Here is a 10023-nt window from a genome sequence, read left to right as displayed (position 1 = left end):
GTAAGAAATATTCCTATCTGTAACTCCAGAGATCTTGAAATGGCCCTATACTTTGCTCCAGCCACATCAATAATGCAGTCTACCAGCAGACATGCGAGTCATGAGAGCAGGCAGGAGACAGTCATGTATGTAACTCTGGAGATACTGAAAGGTCCAGATACTTGTCTCTAGCCTGCCTGCAGACACAATCTACTAGAAGTCCTGTGAACCCAGAGACCCAGTAGGATACAACCTTGTCTGCAAGCCAGATCCTAAAATGGACCTGATACCTGGTTCCAGCCACAGTCCACCAACAGACATGCTGGCCCAGGGACCCAGCAAGAGATATACCTGTTTGTTTCTCCCAAAGATCCTAAAAGAGTACTATATTCAGCTCTGGCCCTTACTAGCCACAGTTCATGAACAGTAACGTCTCAGGGACCCAGTGAGAGACACTCTTGTCTGTGCTCCTGTATATCCTGAAAAGGGGCCTGAACACAAAAACAACCCCTCTCAGCTTCAGTATCTGAGCAGTCCTCATAGCATAGGGCCATGGCAGGCTACACACATGTATATTCCTCAGGAGTACCTGAAACAGACCTCTACTAGGCTCCAGCCCCTCCAATTATAGTTGGAACAGTCCTGCCCACCCAGGGACATGGGAAATGTGCAAATCCATATCTCAAAAATATTTAGGTTTGTCAACCACAATATTGGTTGTGAAACCTGAAACAGCCACAGGGCTGTTCCAGACTTTCTCAACCATAGATGAGGGTCAGTCCTGCCCATCCAGGTATCCATCGAATGACCAGAAACAGAATCCTTCCAGGGACTTATTAATAGGAGTCACAAATGTCTGCACATTTGGTAATAGGCCCATTCTCTGAAGACCCAGCTGTGGACCCTGAAACAGACCCTTGTGCCAGTGTCACTCTACTGAACAATGTACTAAGGTACTCTTATCTACCCAGGGACAAGATCCATGATTTTCTGAGCCCCTGGTAACAAGCTTAACCAATGGTGGAATGCACTGTAGACCCAAATAGTTTCATAATTGGCTCCAACGCAGCACAGCTATGAATCTGGAGATAATCTTTTTTTTTTTTAAATTTTTTAATGTTTTATTTATTTCTAGGAGAGAGAGAGAGAGACAGCGTGAGCAGGGGAGGGTCAGAGAGAGATGGAGTCACAGACTGAAACAGGCTCCAGGCTCTGAGCTGGCAGCCAGCCCAGAGCCCGACGCGGGGCTCGAACCCACGAACCGCGAGTTCATGACCCAAGCGAAAGTCGGACGCTTAACCAAGCCACCCAGGCGCCCCTCAATAGACAGCTTCAATAACAGCCTTAATCATACAAAAGAATCAGTGACATTGAAGACAGACCATTTGAAGTTAGCTAGTTAGAGAAACAAAAAAGAAAAAATAATAGAAAAGAATAAACAAAGCCTGTATGAATTATGAGACACCATTAAGTGAATGAAGACTCACATCATGGGAATCTCAAGAGAAGTGGATGGCAGAAAGCTTATTTAAAGAAACAGTAACTGAAAACGTCCCAAATTTTGGAAGAGATAAATCATCAATGTACAGAAAAGCTCCAAACCCTAAGCAAGATCAATCTAACAAAGGTTATTCTGAGACTCATGATAATCAAAATGTTAAAAGTCAAAGACAAAAGAGACTTTTGAGATCATCACGAGAAAAATGGCACATATTATAGCAGGAAACCATCATAGGGTTATCATTGGGTTTATCTGCGAAAACCTTCCAGGCCAGAAAAGAGTTTGATGGTATATTTGAAGGGCTGAGTAAAAACATCCTGACAATTCAGAATAATATACCAGGCAAAACTGACCTTCAGAAATGAATGAGACATAAATATACTCCCAAACAAAAGCTAGGAGAGATCATCACCACAGACCTACTTAAAATAAATGTTAGAGAGCTCTTCATGTTGAGATAAAAGCATGCTAAGTAACAGCATTAAAACATATAAAAGCGTAAAACTCACTGGTGAAGGTAAATATATAGTCAAATTCAGAATACTGTATCAAATGAGAAATGATATCAGCAAGATGGCAACATAGGTCATTCCTGACTAGAATCCACTGAGAGGAACTTCCACTGAAGTTGCCTGGATTGGCTCCTCCCCATCCTGTTCTCACAAGGAAACTGAAACGTAGCCCCAAGCATTATGATTCTTGGGCCTCATTAATTACTGACCAAGAATACCTAGAAGCTATGCAACCAGCAGTACTCAACCAAGAGGCAAGGAGGCTATGCTAATAACCCTTGAAGCAAGGCCAATACCAAGCTTTCCTGCTATACCCAGGCAGAGGGATTAATGCATAGTGAGAATACCATAATATCTTAATAGTGATATGTAAATCACTTTTGTTTCTAGCATAAAAGTTAAAAAGCTGTATTAAAAACAGCTATAGACTATGATAATTTTTTACTGAAGCCAGAATATAGATAAAGTGTGACATCAATAGCATAAAATATGTGATGAGGAAATGTAAGAATGTACAGATTTTATTTTGATTTGAATGTAAATTCAAGTTATCAAATTAAAATATACTGTTATAAGTTATTTTATATAAGCTTCATGGGAACAACCATAAAGAGAAAACCTACATTAGATACACAAAAAATAAAAAGACAAGAATACAAACATAGAATTATAAGATAGAAAGGAATAAAGAAATGAAATAACTAAAAAAGGCAGAAAGCAATTTACAAAATGGGAATAGTAAGTCCTTACCTATCAATAATTACTTCAAATATAAACGGACTAAATTCTCCATTCGAAAGACACAGAGTGACTACACAAGAAGCACATGTTGCCAAGGATGCAAAGATAAAGGAATCTTCCAACACTGTTGGTGGGAATGCAAACTGGTGCAGCCACTGTGCAAAACAATATGGAGGTTCCTCAAAAAATTAAAAATAGAGCTACCCTATGATCCAATAATTGAACTACTGGGTATTTACCCCATATTGCAAAAACACCAATTCAAAGAAATATATGCACCCCCTATGTTTACTTGCAGCATTATTTACAATGGCCAATGTGTGGATGTGGCCCAATTTCCCATCCATAGACGAATGGATAAAGAAGTGGTATATATATAAAGGAATATTATTCAGCCATAAAAACAATGAAATCTTGCCATTTGCAACAACATGGATAGAAATAAAGAGCATAATGCTAAGTGAAATAAGTCTTATTTGTCTTTGACACTAAGACAAATATATGATTTCACTCATGTGGAATTTGCTAAATGAAACAAAGGAGTAAAAGAAAAGAGAGAGAGAGACAAATCAAGAAACAGATTCTTAACTATATAGAACAAACTGATATTTACCAGAGAGGTGGTGAATGGTGAGATGGGTAAAATAGATAATGGGAAATAAGGAGTACATTTATCATGATGAAATAAATAATTTAAAAATAAAGAAAAAATAATCAATGGGGATAAAAGACAGAATGGCTAAATGGAAAGAAAAATAAGTTCCTAAATCTGATACCTCTAAGACACTTACAAATAGCCTGAAAGTAAAGGGATGGATGGAAAAAGCTATTCCAGGCAAACAGTAACCTAGAGTGTAGAAATGATAATTATGTCAGATACAATATTTTCAGTAAAAATTTATCATAGGAGACAAATGAAAAACACTATATAGTGACAAAGGTGTCTCTTCATCAAGAGAATATAAAATTATAATTATGTATGCACCCAATTTGGAGCACCTAATTATTTAAAGCAAATATTAACAGGACTAAAAGAAGAAATGGACAATAGAATAATACTTCAATACCCTACTTTCAACATTAGACAGATAGATCATTTAGACAGAAAATTAATAGGGAAATAGGGGATCTAAATAACACTATAAACCAAATGGACTAAACAGGCATACAGAGAACATTCTGTCCAACAGCACCAGAAAACAAATTCTCAAGTGTAAAGGGAACATTCTTCAAGACAGATCATATGTTTGACCACAGAGCAAACATTCACAAATTTAAAAAAGATTTAAGTCATATCAAGTATCTTCTCTAGCCATAATGGTATGAAACTAGAAATCAATAACAAGGATAACTGAAAAATTGAAATTGTACATATATATGTAAATTAAAAAACATACTCTTGAATGAACCATGAATCAAAGATGTAATCAAGAGGGAATTCAGAAAGTATCTTGAGACAAACAAAAATAAAAGCACAACGGGGCACCTAGGTGGCTCAGTCAGTTAAGCAGCCGACTTCGGTTCAGGTCATGATCTTGTGGTTCCTGGATTCGAGCCCCCCCCATCGGGCTCTGTGCTGACAGCTCACAGCCTGGAGCCTGCTTCGGATTCTGTGTTTCCCTCTCCCTCTGCCCCTCCCCTCCTTATGCTCTGTCTCTCTATCTCCCAAAAATAAATCAACGTTAAAAAATTTAAAAATAAATAAATAAAAGCACAAAATACCAAAATTCTTGGGATACAGCAAAAATAGAACTAAGGGAAGTATATAGTAACAAATGTCTACTTTAAGGAAAAAAGAAGATATGAAATAAACACTCTAACTGTATAATTCAAGGAATTATAAGAAGAACAAATTAAGACCAAAGTTATGAATTAATAAGTATTAAATCATATGATCCTCTCAATAACTACAGAGAGATTTTTCACAAAATTCAATATCGTTTCTTGTCAAAAGCTCTAAAAAATTGGGCATAGAAAGACCATATTTCAACATAATAAAGGCTATATATGACAAACCCACAGCTCACATTATACTCAATATTGGAAAGTTTAGAGCTTTTCCTCCAAAATCAGGAATAAGACAATGATTTCCACTCTTCACCTTCCTTTTCAACGTAGTATTGGAGTTGATGCTAGCTCCGGGATGTGGAGTGGGTGCTATGGGAGATCTTGTCAGGTGGTTGTGTAGCTGAATTCTATTCAAGAACTTGGGCATTCAGGTTTCCACCATGGTGTTAGGTACTCGTTAGTAGAAGATGCCAGATGATGGGAGTGCCTGAGTGGCTCAGTCAGTTGAGTGTTTGAGTCTTAGTTTCAGCTCAGGTCATGATATCACGGTTTGTGAGTTTGAAATCAGCACTGGGGGGACAATGAGAAGCCTACTTGAGATTCTCTGTCCTCTCTCTCTCTCTCTCAAAACAAACAAACAAACTTAAAAAAATAAATGTCAGATGATGATATTTCTGGGGACCATGGAGAGTCTGCCAGTCTAGGTACCCCCAGCCATGTCTATAATACTGTGTCTCTTCTGCAGTTCACCAGACACTCAGAGGAGCCATTCACCACCCACTTTGATGAGAAGGTCACCATTCCTGAGGAATAGTATTCTTGTTTTAGCTTTCATAAACTCTGGGCTTTCACAGGACCCAACTTTCTTATGAGCACTGCCTACTTGCAACCAGGAAACATCAAATCTGATTTGCAGTCTGGAGCAGTAGCTAGATTTAAGTTGCTCTGGGTTCTTCTGTTGGCCACCATCATGGGGCTCCTGCTCCAGCACCTTGCAGCTAGCCTGCAAGTGGTCATAAGGGTTGCTGAAGTGTGTCACCATCAGTATCCAGGGTCTTATGAATTATCCTATGGCTTATGGTAGAGTTGCCTATTTTTTGCTCAGATATGCAAGAAATTATTAGATCAGCCATTTCCATCAATCTTCTGTCTATAGGAAGATATCCTCTATGGGGTGGAATTCTCATCACCATTGCAGAAACCTTTGTATTTCTCTTTTTGGACAAATATGGCTTATGGAAGCTAGAAGTGTTTTTTTTTTTAAGACTTTCTCATAACTATTATGGCTCTCACATTTGGATATGAATATGTTACAGTGAAATTCAGCCAGAGCCAGGTACTCAAGGGAATATTCCTGTTCTTCTGTTTAGGATGTTACATCCCACAGATTGAGCAGGCTGTAGGCATTGTGAAAGCTGTCATCATGACACACAATATGTACCTGCATTCTTTCTTAGTCAAGTCCAGACAGGTAAACTAAGCCAATAAGCAGGAAATTCAAGAAACTAATATGTACTTTTTCATTTAACCTTGCATTGCTCTCTTTGTTTCCTTTATCACCAACATCTTTGTTGCCTCAGTCTTTGCCAAAGGATTTTTTTGAAAAACAAACAAACAAAAACAACTAGGGGGTTGCAGTCTGTAGAAATAACAGCAGTCCCCACAATACCCTTTTTCTTTATGATAACTCAACACTGGTTGTGGACATCTAAAAGGGGATGTTATAATGGGATGTTACTTGAGCCTGCTGCAATCTACATCAAGGCAGTGGGGATCCTGGCTATAGGACAGAGCTCCATCATGACAGGAACCTATTTTGGTCAGTTTGTCATGGATGAATTCCTGAACCTAAAATGGTCACACTTTGCCTGAGTGATTCTGGCTCACTGGACTGCCATCATCTCCTGCTTGTTGCCATCTTCCAAATGTAGAACATCTAACAAGGATGAAGCACTTCCTGAATGCTCTGCAAAGCTTATATCTTCCCTTTCCTCTTATACCATCCCCACATTTATGAGCACATGTATCAATAACTACTTTGAATGTAAATAGGCTAAATGCTCCAATCACAAGTCATAGGATGACAGAATGGATACTAAAACAAGGCCCAGTAATATTCTGACAGACTAAAAATCCTAAAATTTGTACAGAACTAAGAAAGACCCTGAATAACTAAATTAATGTTGAAAAATAAAACAAAGATGGAGGCATCATAATTCCAGTTATAAGCTATATCATAAAGCTGTAATCATCAAGACAATATGATACTGGCACGAAAACAGAAGCATAGATCAATGGAATGGATACAAAACCCAGAAATAGACCCACAAATATATGGCCAACTAATCTTTGCTTTGACAAAACAGGAAAGAATATCCAATACCAGGGGGGAAAAGACAGTCTCTTTAGCAAATGGTGCTGGGAAAACTGGAGAGTAACGTACATTCCAGAATGAAACTGGAATGCTTTCTTACACCACATATAAAAATAATTCAAAATGGATAAAAAACCTAAATATAAGACAGGAAAGCATCAGAATCCTAGAGGACAAAATAGGCAGCAACCACTTTGACCCTGGCTGCAGCAACTTGCTAAACATATGTCTGGAGGCAAGGGAAATAAAAGCACAAGTGAACTATTGGGACCTCATCAAGATTAAAAACTTTCTGGGGCTCCTGGATGGCTCAGTCAGTTAAGCGGCCAACTTCAGCTCAAGTCATAATCTAGCAGTTTGTTGGGTTCAAGCCCCGAGTTGGGTTCTGTGCTGACAGCTCAGAGCCTGGAGCCTGCTTCAGATTCTGTGTCTCCCCTTCTCTTTGCCCCTCCCCTCCTCATGCTCTGTCTCTCTGTGTTTCTCAATAATAAATAAATGTTAAAAGATTTAAAAGCAGTTAAAAACTTTCTGCACAGCAAAGGAAACAATTAACGTAACTAAATGTCAACCAAAAGAATTAGAGAAGATAACTGCAAATGACATATCATATAAAGAGCTAAGTATCCATAAAGCACTTCTCAAACTCGACACCCAAAAAAACAGAGAGGTGGGTAAACCATAAAAAACACTTAAATAATACATTGCAATCCAGGCCTATTCAAGAAACAAGTAAAATCCCAAATACAAAATCTAACAGCATACCTAAGGGAACTAGAAGCAGAACAACAAAGAAACCCCAAATCCAACAAAAGAAGAGAAGTAATAAATATCAGAGCAGAAATAAAAAAATATATATACAATTAAAAAAATCAGTAGAACAGATAAATGAAACAAAGAATTGTGTTTTTTTAAATAAACAAAATTGAAAAACCTCTAGCCAGGCTACTCAAAAAGAAAAGAGAGAGGACCCACACATATAAAATAATGATTGAAAATGGATTTATTACAACCAATCCCTCAGAAATACAAGCTATTATCAGAGAATACTAAAAAAAAATTATATGCCAACAAACTGCACAACCTAGAAGAAATGCACAAATTCCTAAACACCCACACACTACCAAAACTCAAACGGGAAGAAATAAAAATTTGAACAGATTCATAACTAGTAAAGAAATGGAATCAATTATCAAAAGTTCCCAACAAATAAGAATCCTGGACCAGATGGCTTCCCTGGGGAATTCTAGGAGACATTTAAAGCAGAGTTAATACCTATCCTTCTCAAACTGTTCAAAAAAAAAAAAAAAAAAGAAAGAAAGAAAGAAACGAAAAGAAATTTAAGGGAAACTTCCAGACTGGCTATAAAGTGAGCATTACTTTGATTCCCAAACTACACAGAGACCCCACAAAAAAGAACTACAGGCCAATATCCCTGATGAACATGGATGCAAAAATTCTCAACAAGATACTAGTAAATCGAATTCAAAAGCATATAAAAAGAATTATTGACCATGATCAAATGGGATTCATTCCTGGGTTGCAGGGCTGGTTCAATATTCACAAATCAATCAATATGACACTTCACATTAATAAAATAAATGATAAGAACAATATGATCCTGTCAATAGATGCAAAAAAAGCATTTGACAAAATATAACATCCTTTCTTACTAAAATCCCTCAAGAAAGTCAGGATACTTAAACATCATAAAAGCCATTATTCCACAGCTAATAGCATCCTCAATAGGGAAAAACTGAGAGTTTTCCCCCTGAAATCAGGAACATGACAGGGATACCCACTCTCACCACTGTTGTTTAACATAAAGCTGGAAGTCCTAGTATCAGCATTCATACAATAATACAATAATTCATACAATAAAATGAAATAAAATTCATCAAAACTGGCAATGAAGAAGTCAAACTTTCACTTTTCACAGACAACACGAAACTCTACATGGAAAACCTGAAAGACTCCACCAAAAGACTGCTAGAATTGAGACATGAAGACATCAAAGTCGCAGGGTATAAAATCAATGTCCAGAAATCGGTTGCATTTTTATACACCAATAATGAAGTAACAGAAAGAGAAATCAAGATACTAATTCCATTTACAATGGAACAAAGAACCATAAAATACCTATGCTGAAAACTATAGAAAGCTTATGAAGGAAGCTTTGAGGAAGACACAAAGAAATGGGAAGAAAAAACATTTCATGCTCATAGATTGGAAGAATAAATATTGTTTAAATGTCAATACTACTCATTCATTGCAATCCCAATCAAAATTGCACCAGCCTTCTTCTCAAAGCTAGAACAAACAATCCTAAAATTCATATAGAAACACAAAGACCCTAAATAGCCAAAGTAATACTGAAGAAGAAAACCAGAGTGGGAAGCATCATAATCCCAGTCTTTAGCCTCTACTACAAAGCTGTAATCATCAAGACAGTACGGTATTGGCACAAAAACAGAAACATAGACCAATGGAATAGAATAGAGAACTCAGATTTGGACCCACATATATGACCAGTTAATCTTTGACAAAACGGGAAAGAGTATCCAATGGATAAAACACAGTCTCTTTAGCAAACGGTGCTGGGAGAGCTGGACAGCAACATGCAGAAGAATAAACCTGGACCAATTTCTTACACGATACACACACAAAAAAAAACTTAAAATGGGTGAAAGACATGAATGTGATATAGTAAACCATCAAACCATAGAGGAGAATGCAGGCAACAACCTCTTTGACCTCAGCTGCTGCAATTTCTAACTCGACACATTTACAAAGGCAAGAGAATTAAACCAAAATGAACTATTGGGACCTCATCAAAATAAAAAGCTTCTACACTCCAAAGGAAACAATCAACAAAACTAAAAGGCAACCTACAGAATGGGAAAAAGATATTTGCAAATGGCATATCAGATAAAGGGCTAGAAAATCTATAAAGAACTCACCAAACTCCACACCCCAAAAATAAGTAATCTAGTGGAGAAATGGGCAGAAGATATGAATAGACAATTTTCCAAAGAAGACATCCAGATGGCCAACAGACACATGAAACGATACTCAACATCACACATCGTCAGGGAAATACAAATGAAAGCCACACTGAAATACCTGACACC

General features: G+C 37.4%; 1 pseudogene; it reads left to right on the top strand.

Moving 5' to 3' along the window:
• Positions 1–256: 256 nt before the first annotated feature.
• On the top strand, positions 257–6573 carry LOC120225712 (annotated as a pseudogene).
• Positions 6574–10023: the final 3450 nt, after the last annotated feature.

This window comes from Hyaena hyaena, unplaced genomic scaffold (assembly GCF_003009895.1).
Source record: "Hyaena hyaena isolate Hyena2069 unplaced genomic scaffold, ASM300989v1 scaffold_1488, whole genome shotgun sequence".
NCBI lineage: Eukaryota > Metazoa > Chordata > Mammalia > Carnivora > Hyaenidae > Hyaena > Hyaena hyaena.
This window is presented reverse-complemented; position numbering and strand designations above follow the sequence as displayed.